This window comes from Apium graveolens, chromosome 7, assembly GCF_009905375.1.
Source record: "Apium graveolens cultivar Ventura chromosome 7, ASM990537v1, whole genome shotgun sequence".
Classification (NCBI taxonomy): Eukaryota; Viridiplantae; Streptophyta; class Magnoliopsida; order Apiales; family Apiaceae; genus Apium; species Apium graveolens.
Window position 1 is genome coordinate 175,433,791 of NC_133653.1, and position 12,234 is coordinate 175,446,024.

Below are 12,234 nucleotides of genomic sequence, written 5' to 3' on the forward strand. Positions count from 1 at the left end.
ATGAAAAGTCACCAAGAAAATTTTGTTTTTCTTTTCTAATGCATATTACTTAATACCAGCAATGCACTTGGGTCTTCCCTTCCACATTTTTACTCTAGATCTCAAAGGAGTACCTGATTTTTATTTCTTTTCTTTTCTTTTTCTTTTGATAATTGAGGCTTATCAGCACTTAGTACATTCACCAGATTTACCAACATCAGAACTTAACAAATAAGAAGCACTATTCTAGTTTTTGACTTAGTAATAAGATACACAAAGTAAACTTAACTAAGCTCAATATTAGAATTTGCTTGTGTTAATAGATTTCCACATAAATAATTACTTCAAACATGGGATCTTTAGTATATTAAAGATTACTAGGTCAGCATCTAACACAGTTATCCTCATTGGATTCAATAGTCACAGAAATATTCATATCACTATCAGAGTTTAAAATTTCATATCAGACAACAATCAGCACTTAAGGAATTTTCAATTTAAGCACAGAATACACAAAGATAGTAATATCTGTAAATACTGATCATAAAGTCTGATGTATCAGAATATAAACTAAGCAGATTTAGAGAAAGAACCTGAAACCATTCCAAGTTCATTTACCAATCTTGTAAAAGTAGCTTCACACAGTGGTTTTGTGAAGATATCTGCTAGTTGTTGATCTGTGGGAACAAAATGCAATTCTACTGTACCTTCATCCACATGTTCCCTTATGAAGTGGTACCTAATGCTGATGTGCTTTATCATTGAGTGTTGAACTGGATTACCTGTCGTAGCAATAGCACTTTGATTATCACAGTAAATAGGGATTTTAGAAAATTCTAACCCATAATCCAGTAACTGATTCTTCATCCAAAGAATCTGTGCACAACAGCTTCCTGCAACAATGTATTCTGCTTCTGCAGTTGATGTGGAAATTGACTTCTGTTTTTTGCTGAACTAAGAAACTAATCTTCCTCTAAGAAATTGGCAGCTTCCACTTGTGCTTTTCCTGTCAATTTTGCATCCTGCAAAATCTGCATCTGAGTAACCTATTAGCTTAAAGTCTGGTTCTCTAGGATACCACAATCCCAGATCAGCTGTACCGTTAAGGTACTTGAAAATTCTTTTCACAGCTGTTAAGTGAGGTTCTCTTGGATCTGCTTGAAATCTTGCACAAAGACAGGTAGCATACATGATATCAGGTCTACTTGCAGTTAGATAGAGTAGAGAGCCAATCATACCTATGTAATCAGTAATATCTACTGATTTACTAGTATCCTTATCCAACTTAGTTGCAGTGGCTATAGGAGTGGATGCACTTGAACACCTGCATTCCAAATTTCTTCAACAAATTTCTGGTGTACTTAGATTGAAAAATAAAAGTTCCTTCTTCATTCTGCTTGACTTGAAGGCCCAGAAAATAGTTAAGTTCTCCCATCATACTCATTTGATATCTTGACTGCATCAGTTTGGCTAACTTCTTACAAAGTCTGTCATTTGTAGAACCAAAAATGATATCATCAACATATATTTGCACCAAAAGTAAGTCCTTTCCATGGTTGAGGTAGAATAGTGTGTTGTCAATAGTTCCTCTGTTAAATCCACTTTCCAGAAGAAACTGAGCTAATATCTCATACCATGCTCTTGGAGCTTGCTTAAGGCCATAAAGTTCTTTATCAAGCCTGTAGACATGATTGGGAAATTTGGGATCTACAAAGCCTGGAGGTTGTTCAACATATACTTCCTCTTCCAATTCTCCATTAAGAAAAGCACTTTTCACATCCATTTGAAAGACTTTAAACTTCTTGTGAGCAGCATAAGCTAAAAATATTCTTATGGCTTCCAATCTAGCAACTGGTGCAAATGTTTCATCATAATCAATTCTCTCCTGTTGAGAGTATCCTTTTGCAACCAGCCTTGCTTTGTTCCTTGTAATTATACCATCACTGTCAGTTTTGTTTCTGAACACCCATTTTGTACCAACAACTGATCTGTTCCTTAGTCTTGGCACTAGGGTCCAAACTTTATTTCTTTCAAATTCATTTAACTCTTCTTGCATTGCTTGCACCCAATCAACATCTTGAAGAGCTTCTTCCACTTTTTTTGGTTCAGTCTGAGAAAGAAAAGAATGATAAAGATATTCATTTGATGTAGTTGTTCTAGTTCTGACACCTCCATCAGGATTTCCAATAATTAAGTCAGGTGTATGTGTTTTAGTCCACTTCCTTGCAGATGGAAGGTTTTCTCTAGAATTGGATGCTCCCCCATGATCCATGCTGTCTATATCAACATTTTCTGATGCTCCCCCTGAAATTATGCTCTCTTAATTGGATCCTTCATTATTTGAGTTTCCAGAAATATCAGAACATGAGTTTCCAGAATTATCAGAACTTGGCCCATCAGAACTTCAAGAGCTTGTTGTAGGTTCTGATGCTTCTTGAGATATGGTTGGATCTTCAGTATGCCCCCCCTGTACAGGTGCATTTTCCTTAGGCGTAGTCACCACAGTTTCAATAACATCAGAGTTTAATCCATCAGAGTTTGCAGTATCAGGATTTGCAAAATCAAAATTTAAAACTTCATTCTCGAATCTCAGCTGATCATGATCATTGAAATATTCAAGTCCAGTAATCTTCTTATCATCAAAAGAGACATTGATAGATTCCATGACAACCCTTGTTCTTAAATGGTAGACTCTGAAGGCTTTTGTAGAAAGTGGATATCCAACAAAAATTCATTCATCAGCTTTTAGATCAAATTTGGATAGCTGTTCGGGATGAGTCTTAAGAACAAAATACTTGCATCCAAATACATGAAAATACTTCAGATTTGGCTTCTTTTTCTTCACCATTTCATATGGTGTTTTTCCATGCTTGTTAATGAGTGTTGCATTCTGAGTAAAACAAGCAGTCTGCACAGCTTCAGCCCAAAAGTAGGTTGGCAACTTTGCTTCATCAAGCATAGTTCGTGCAGCTTCAATAAGAGTTCTATTCTTTCTTTCAACAACTCCATTTTGCTTTGGAGTTCCAGGAGCAGAAAATTCCTGCATTATTCCATGATCTTTGCAGAACTCTTCTATAATCAGATTCTTGAACTCAGTGCCATTATCACTCCTTATGATCTTCATATAATCTTTGACCAATTTATCCAGTAGTTTAACATGATCAATCAAGATAGATACAGTTTCACTTTTTGTGTGCAAGAAATACACCCATGTGTATCTGGTGAACTCATCCACTATGACCATAGCATATTTCTTCTTTGCAATAGACATGACATTCACTGGACCAAATAGATCAACATGTAGTAGGTGATAAGGCTCAAGAATTGATGATTCAGTCTTGCTCTTGAATGTGGATTTTCTTTGTTTTGCCTTCTGACATGAATCATAAAGGCCATCAGGAGAAAATACTGATTTTGGCAATCCTCTCACAAGATCTTTCTTGACTAATTCATTTATATTGTTGAAATTTAAATGAGAGAGTTTCTTGTGCCAATCCCAGCTTTCTTCAATTGATGCTCTACTCAACAGACAGATTGCAGAACCATCAGTATTTATTGAAAGCATGGCTTCATAAATGTTACCATGCCTGTATCCTTTCAGAACAACTTTGCCTATAGATTTGCTTACAACTTCACAGTGTTCTTCAAAGAAATCCACATGATAACCTCTGTCACATATTTGACTCACACTCAACAGATTGTGTTTAAGTCCTGAGACCAGAGCTACTTTTTCAATGATGACATTCCCAAGATTGATATTTCCATATCCCAGAGTTTTTCCAATGTTTCCATCTCCATAAGAAACACCTGGGCCAGCTTTCTCCACAAAGTCTGATAACAGGTCTTTATTTCGAGTCATATGTCCTGAACATCCACTGTCCAGAACTAGGATGTTCTTCCTGTTGCCCTGCAATCACAAAGACCACTAATGATTAGTTTTAAGGACCCAGACTTGCTTGGATCCTTTGGCCTTTTTAAGTTTGTTAACATTTGCAGTAGATTTAGCATCAGAGTTTATGTTAACAGTTTTATTATCAGAATTTGCAATATTAGACTTTGCATCAGAACTTACACTAGAAGGAATAATGCTAACTTTCTTTACAGAAGGTTTTATTTGATAATAATCATAGTCCAAACTATGATATTCCTTACAAGTATAAATAGAATGCCATAAACTACCACAATGAAAACAAGGATTTCTGGGCTTATATCTAACAGACTGACTCTTAACTCCTGATTTTGAAGGTAAGGAGTTTATATTCTTATTCTTCCTGCAAAAAGAAGCCAGATGGTTAGAATTTCCACAGTTATGACATGTTTTTCTAGGAGCATTAGGAACTGGCTTATAATTGTTACTTTTGTTCACACCTTCCTTTCCATTCCTATTTTTCCTAGGTGGCTTTACCTTGTTTACATTCTTAACATCTTTCAGCTTATGCTTAAGCTGCTTCTTTGTCATTAAGCCTATGTTAACTTTGGTTGGCTTATCTTGTTTAGGTTTGTCAGAAGTTATTTTCTCCTTAACTTCTGATTTATCAATATCAGACTTTGTAGTTACAAACTTAACAGGATTTACCTTTGGTTTTTGTTTAACAACCATGGCTCAGTTTCTAAAGTTCCCTTACTGTTCTTATTATCTCCATAACCTAAGCCCTCTTTCCAGTTTCCACTACTAAGAATATCCTGAGTTGCTTTACCAGAGTTAGTCCAAGTCCTGATAATCTCTCTTTCCTTTTCTAACTCAGTTTTTAGAGATTCTTACATTTTTAACACTTCATCCCTAACATAAAAGACATCATCTCTATCTTTCTGAGTTTGATGGAACATGACTAACTCCTTTTCTAAATAATCATTCCTCTTTTTATAAGCAAGATTTTCAGAAGTTAATCTTTCACATGTTAAAGTTTGATCTTTATAACTAATGAACATGGTTTTAAGATATCTTCTCAACTCAGTAATATCATCAGTATGAAAGGCATAAGTAGTTTGAGGTACCTTTAAGTCAGCAGTATCAGAACTGCTATCAACATTTGCCATTAAGGCATAGTTTTCCTCATCCTCAGAATCTGAAGCATCTGACCATCTTTTCTTTTTTATGACAAGAACCTTTCCTTTGTCACTTTTCCATTTTCTGCAATATGGAGATATGTGGCCTTTCTCACCACAGTTGTAACATTTAACATTTGAATAATCTCCTCTGTCAGACTTTCCTCCTTTGCCTTCAGATTTTCTGAAACCTTTCTTTCAGAACTTAGAACTTTCCTGGAAAACTTCTTTCCTCTCCTGAATTTTCTGTATGCAATCTTTGTGATCCCTTTCACCATAAGAGCACACAGCTTCATCATCTCCTCATCATGGTCCATCTTAGATATACTTTCAGTTTCCGAGTTATCATCACTATCAGAACTTGATGACTCAGTATCAGACTTTGTGATGAGAGCTTTTTCTTGCCTTTTCTTGAGGCAACTACTTTGGGACTTTCCTCCTCAGCCACAAAGGCAACTGTTCTTGACTTTCTTCCATTCCTCTTGCTTCTTTGTTCCATCTCAAGTTCATGAGTCTTGAGCATCCCATAAATTTCATCAAGAGTTGTTTCATCAAGATTATAGTTGTCTCTTATTATTGTGGCCTTCAAATCCCATCTTTCAGGAAGAGCTAACATGAACTTAAGATTTGAATCTTCAATATCATACTCTTTGTCAACTAGTGACAAATCATTCAAGAGTTTGACAAATCTGTCATATAAATCAGTCAATGACTCATTAGGCTTTGAGTCAAAGTGCTCATACTCTTGAGTGAGTATTGTCTTCCTGTTCTTCTTGATTGAATCAGTTCCCTGACACCTTGTTTCCAAAGCATCCCATATCTCTTTTGCAGTCTTGCAGTTAATTACCCTGTTTGACATGACATTATCTATGGCACTATGCAGCAAGTGTCTTACCTTTGCATCCTTTGTAATTGATGAGATATCTTCAGCAGTGTAATCACTTTTCTCCTTTGGTAAAGACTTTGCTGGCTGACCTGCAACTTCCACGGAGAGTTTGGTTGGCATATGTGGTCCTTCATAAATCCTATCGAGATATTTTGGATCTGTAGCTTCCAGAAACATAACCATCTTCACTTTCCATATGGAATACTCAGAAGGTTTCAATATGGGAACTCTTATAGTCTCATATCGACTATGAGTTACAGTTTTTGGAGATTCTTCAGTTTTGGTGGGCTTGGTTGGAGTTTCTTCTTCAGACATGATTGATTTTGGATCTTAAACTGTTTGTGTGTTAATAGAAGGCTCTGATACCACTTGTTAGGTCACACACACTGTAGAAGGGGGTTGAATACAGTGTTTAGCACATTCAAATCGAATATAAGAACTCAAGTAACAGAAAACAGATTTTATTCAACACAATAAACTCTGTTACAATATGGAACTGTCCTCTCTCAGTGATGAACAAATTATCACGAGAGCTGCTAGAGTTACAAAGAATAATAACTTCGATAATCGTAACACTTATAGTGTAAACTCTATGCCCATGTTTATATACTACACAGTTACACGATAATCTTCTAATTGATATGGAATATAATTTTGCTTCCTAAATTATATCAACTAGTTATCTTTTCTTCCAAGTATTCTATTCTTCATAGAATTCCTTCTTCATGCACAATTCTTTCTGTCTTAGTCTCGATCTTCTTTCCTTTCAATCAGCCGCCTACCTTATCTGAAAGTCATCTTAAGTCCTGATATTATCCCCTGAAAAATATCTTCTGAACCTTAAGTTCTGTCTTCAGTATAAGTGCTGATCTCTAGTTAAGTACTGATTTTCCTTGTTCTGTAAGATCTGAAAACTAAACAAAAATCATATTACACATGATATTATCAAATATATCTAACACCTTGGAGTGTGCAACCAGGCGAGTGCCCCTCTGAAATGCTACAGGTGCGACTAACCCGGACACCTTGCCAACAACATCACCCAACCCAACGTGATGTGTTTCCAATATGGGAAGGTAGGGCACATTAAGAAGGATTGCTCGATATTGAAGCCCTCAGCCTCAGGGATGAGCAGAGCTGCATCCAACCGGTCCCCAGCTGCTAGGACCATAAACATGACCATTCAGGATACTGTCTGGAACACTGACGTGATAGCAGGTACCCTTCTGTTAAATTCTGAACATGCAAATGTCATATTTAATTTCAGGAGCGACCAAGTCATTTATATCTCAAGATTTTGCTAAAATGTTAAAACTTAATGCCATACCCTTACATGAGGTATTACAAGTGGAAATAGCAAACAAAGAAATAATTCCTGAAAATCAAGTACACCCTAAATGCATGTTGAAATTAGAAGGGAAATTCTTCGATGTTGACTTAATCCCATTTGCGTTAGGAGAATTTGATATAATCTTAGGAATGGATTGGTTATCCAGTAATGGAACACAAATAGATTGTGAGCGAAAAAGAGTGATGATAAGAGTGCAAAATGGAAATGAGGTAGTGTTCAAAGGTCAACGACAGACCCAGAAATTTCTGACCATGCTACAGGCAAATAGATTGTTAAAGAAAGGTAACGAGTATAACGACTCGTGTATTTTTGAATTATTTAATATGTAATTGTGGAAGTATTAATTAAATAAAATATGTGTATTAGTTTTGACCGCTATGTGTTATTTGATTATTATATATATGTGTGATTTATGTTGTACCGGGTCGTCCGCGTGATTAATTATGGAGTTGTACTAAATTATTTCAATTTCAAAAATGGATTTAGTGCATATTTAATTGCATAAATATTTAGAATATCTTTAAAATTATTTTAATGGTTTTATAATTACAATAGTTATTTTTGGGATTTTATAAAATTTAGAAATCAATATTATATGAATTATTTATCTTTAAATGATTTTCTGATTGTGTTTACTTGTAAAATCTGTATTTAATTTCAGAATTCTTTAAAAATTATTAAATTCATATTTATTTATATTTGGAATATTTCGAGAATTTTAAAATTATTTTGAAAATTTATGGGATTAATTTCACCCGCACGTTATTTCGTTTAATTTTTAAATGCAGGTCTACTGCGCGAACCGTAAATTCTTTAAAAAATTGGAAAATTTTATTTCATCAGTTTTTAAATTTTTCTGAGATTTTTAAGATTATTTTTATAATTATCAGATTGTTTTCACCGGCAAGTTTATTTGTTAAAACGTAATTCGCGGAGCAGAATTAGGAGGTTCATATCTATCCATTCGGGACAGGTGTCCGAATTTTATACATCCATTTGATACGTGGCTAGAAGTTGTTGAGTTAAAAAAAACAGAAATAGAAAAAAATCATAATACCCTCCCCTGTTCCTACTTCTCTCCCGATTCTCATCTTTCCTTATCTCTCTTCTCTATCTCTCGCATGTCTTCTCTCTTTCTCCTTCTTCCTAAATCTTCTTTTAATTGCTCCTGGCTGTGCCCCTGTTGTGATGTTGCGGTTCCATTCTCGGTAATTGTTGTGTAACCGTTTTCTCTCTTTTTCCTGCTGCCGCCGGTTTCTTTTCCGGCGAGGTGGTCTGGCGATGGGTGTGTGTATTCTGTGCTTGTAGGCCGCTGTCTTCCCCTCCGATTTTTGCCTCAGTTATTTTTCTGTGTGTGATGCGTGTATATACCTGTGATTATATATATATGCGTGCTGCGTTTGGTGTGGCTCTGTTGCCGCCCTTCCCCCTCGATTTTCCGGCGGGGCGGTGGTGGTGGCATAGCCTAGTGTCCATGTTGTGTTCCTATTTTCTTCTCTTCAGCGCGTAGGCGCGTGTTGCCTTGATTAATTTTATATTTTATTATTAAGTCTAATTGTTTCTGCAGAAAAACAATTTGATTGAATTTATGAAGTAAAAATATTTTGTGCGGAATTATGTTAGGTAATCGATGAAATTCGTGAAGGACGTCCTATATCACGGAAACCCGCGAATTTTGTCGCCGGTGGCGATGAGCTTCGGCGAGCTGACGGTGGACTGTGATGATTTGTTCTGAGTCCTAAACTTTTAAAATAAATTAAATTGGTATTGTGTTTTTATTCTGGATCGAATTAATTAATTAGTACATATCGTATCAGAAGGGTTGAATTGGTTATGATTATTGAACTGTACCGGTGATTGGGAATTTTGAAATGGATTGGTGATTTATTGGATTCGTTATTGTTGTGAATTTTGTGGTTGTGACGTCGAGTCGTTCGACGGGTAGGCCGATAAACAGAGAAGGTGTTGTCCGAATTTTTGAAAATTAAATTCAGAAATGTGGACGTACCCTGTAATTATCGGAACGTTGAACGGGTATAGATAAGTATATACATATATTTTGTAGTAAACCTGATTATATGCTGTGATGAATGTGCTGTCGAAATCCAGTAACCCTAATTTCATAAAATGACGAGTATACATATTTCTGAAAACGAACACCAAACCGATTTCTCGAGAACGTGAACCCTGACTGTTGGGTGTGTTATTGTATTGTAATAATGTATATAATTACGAGTCGAGATTGAATATTGTAGGGTAGAATTTGTATCGAGGATATGTCAAGCATACCTGGACGTGTAATATAGGGTATTTCGACCCTGTAGGTTCTAGTCGGGAAAAAAGACCGAAAGTGGACGATGGACTAGAGATGACCTAGAAGTCAGTCGACGAGCTCAGCAGAGTTTCAACAGAAAAACTTGAGTATCAAAATTGAATCCAATGGGATCTAGTGATTGGACGTTAAAGCCTGAGCGACAGAGTCGGCTCAGAATTAATCAGTAATAGTTGTAAAGCCCTGTAAGGCAAGTACTTCTGAACTTTTCTTCAAGATATATTGCCAATATTTTCAAACTGTTTTATAACATGTCGCTATTATTCAACATAACTCCTGTTTTATAATGCAAGTGCTTTAAACTATTTAACCTTGAACCCTGATTTTTCTTGATCTTGAGCCATAAGCCATATTCTTTGTAAACCATCCTTTGTTGATCCTCAGACACCAAACCACATAGATATGATACTACTCCCCAAATGTATAACTACCAAACACCAAACACTTGAAGAGAGTTGTTTGAGAACACAGAAACTTTTACACTCCAACCATTCTTTATAATATCAAAGAACTATACCTTGAAAAATCATTACTGGTCTACTATCTGATCCTTTTACAAACTGAAAGCCGTTTCTTATACATACCCTGATATACCCTTGTGATACTCATGATTCGCATTACGCTTTTATATCAATGCTTTATCGCTGTTGATTAAGATCTTGCTTATTAAATTACATTGTTTATTACACTGAATTGTTTTAGAATTGGATAGTTTTCTTTATGTGGACCAGATTCGTGGTCAGACCAGATTCATGGTCAGACCAGATTCGTGGTCAAATTAGGCCAATGTGTGCCTTGGATCCAATTCGTAGAGCAGAGCTGTGTGCTTCGCTCGGGATTAGTGCGTGACTGATCAGCAGCCTAACCTTGGTTTTTAAAACTTAAAATGAATATCCAATTCTAATGATTAGTTAAAAATAAACTTGATTCCTATAAATCATTTCATTTGATTATTGCTTAACCTCAGTTTTCCCTATTAAGACTTGTTGAGCTAGTTAGGTCACCCTTGCGATTCTTTTATATATTTTACAGTTGAAAAGAATATGGATGATATTGAAGTTCCTCAGTCCAAAGTGCGGGCTAAGGTTCTAGTTGAGTTGGATCGAGCTAGCAAAAGCTTCATGCGGTAGAAAGATAGTCAAATTATAAGAATGATTCTGTTATCAGTTGTAAGTTAAATTAGTTGGGATTTGGTACGTTGTAATAATAAGTTAAGGCTGTGGCTTGTTTTAATACTTTAACCTATTGCGATCCGTGGTTATGTGAAGCAGGGTCACTGCAAATAATATTTCTTATACAGGTTTATATATTGTGTGTGTGTTGTGGACCCCAAACTTCTGACCCGGGTTTGGAGGGCGCCACAGGTTGGTATCAGAGCTATATGTTATAAGTCACTGAAACAAGCCTAGATTGTCGGGATTGCGTAGAGGGTTAGGATTAGGAATAGGAAATAGAAAAGTAAGACGTTGTGAGGTTGAGTGCGACTATATAATAGGTCTCTGGCACGGTTTGTGTTACAATTCGGGATTTTTAGCTTGCGACGTGATTTTCAGACAACAGCAATGGCAAATCCTGATTTCCCCGTATCATCTGATCGTTTGGAGCTTTTCGTTCAAGGATCGTCATCTTCTCTCAGATTTGATTTGTACCTTGTTCCTCCATCAGTATTAATGGTACTACCTTCTGTTATGACAGTTGCACCTGTTCAAGATATTCTACGCTATTCTACCACCTCTTGATATGAGACTAACTATTTAAGAACTTCCATCTGTTTATTCTTGTTTTACTGGAAATTCAGCTGTGAGTGTATCTCTTCATTTTACCCTACACCCTGTTCTATACCCCTAGTTTAGAACTTGTCCTATGAAGCAATTGTACCTATGAGGATGGTTTCGGGAGTTGCAGTAAATGGTGAGTATTGAGATACAAATAAAGGTGAGAAGAAGTTTATAAAGAAGATTCAAGTGTTCTGGAGGATAGCTGTTACCAGGTTAAAAGAAGCCATTAGTGATTAGGCCACCCATGACTAGCTTGTGGAATGGAATAGATAAGTATTGAAAAGAGAGTTATAGGAGATTATGGTTCTAGAGCTTTCTTGAAGATAATTAATGGTGTTATGATAATGTGATATATTTATAGTAATAAGGTGATGTGACATCAGCCGATTTGTTGACTATTGGATTGCCTGTTCTATTTAACTACTGCAACAATAATTTCGGGAGTATTACCAGTATGGAAGTTTTATGTGAAGCTACTAATAAGATCGCATGCAACGACAATTGAAGTTTTCGTCGATTAAGGAAGGCAAATGGGCTCGATAAAGGAGAAAAGGTAGATTGAAGTGAACGGACTTTTATGTGATTGTTTCTTTAATTTGGTACCTTGTTAGAGGTAAGGAGGACAACAGCCAACTCATATAGTAGGGACAACCAGATTTGTGATTTTCAAAATTTTTAAACAAGTTTTTGAAAAAGATTTTTTTTCTTTACAAAATTTCTAAAAGCCTTTTTGAATAAAATAAGTTTTAAACACTGGTTGTCAAGTTACTACTTGAGTTTCTTGTTTGTTAAAAGACCCGGATTACCTGGAAGGATATTTATATTAGACTTGGTATTGTTAATTCAGAGAATAAAGTGATCC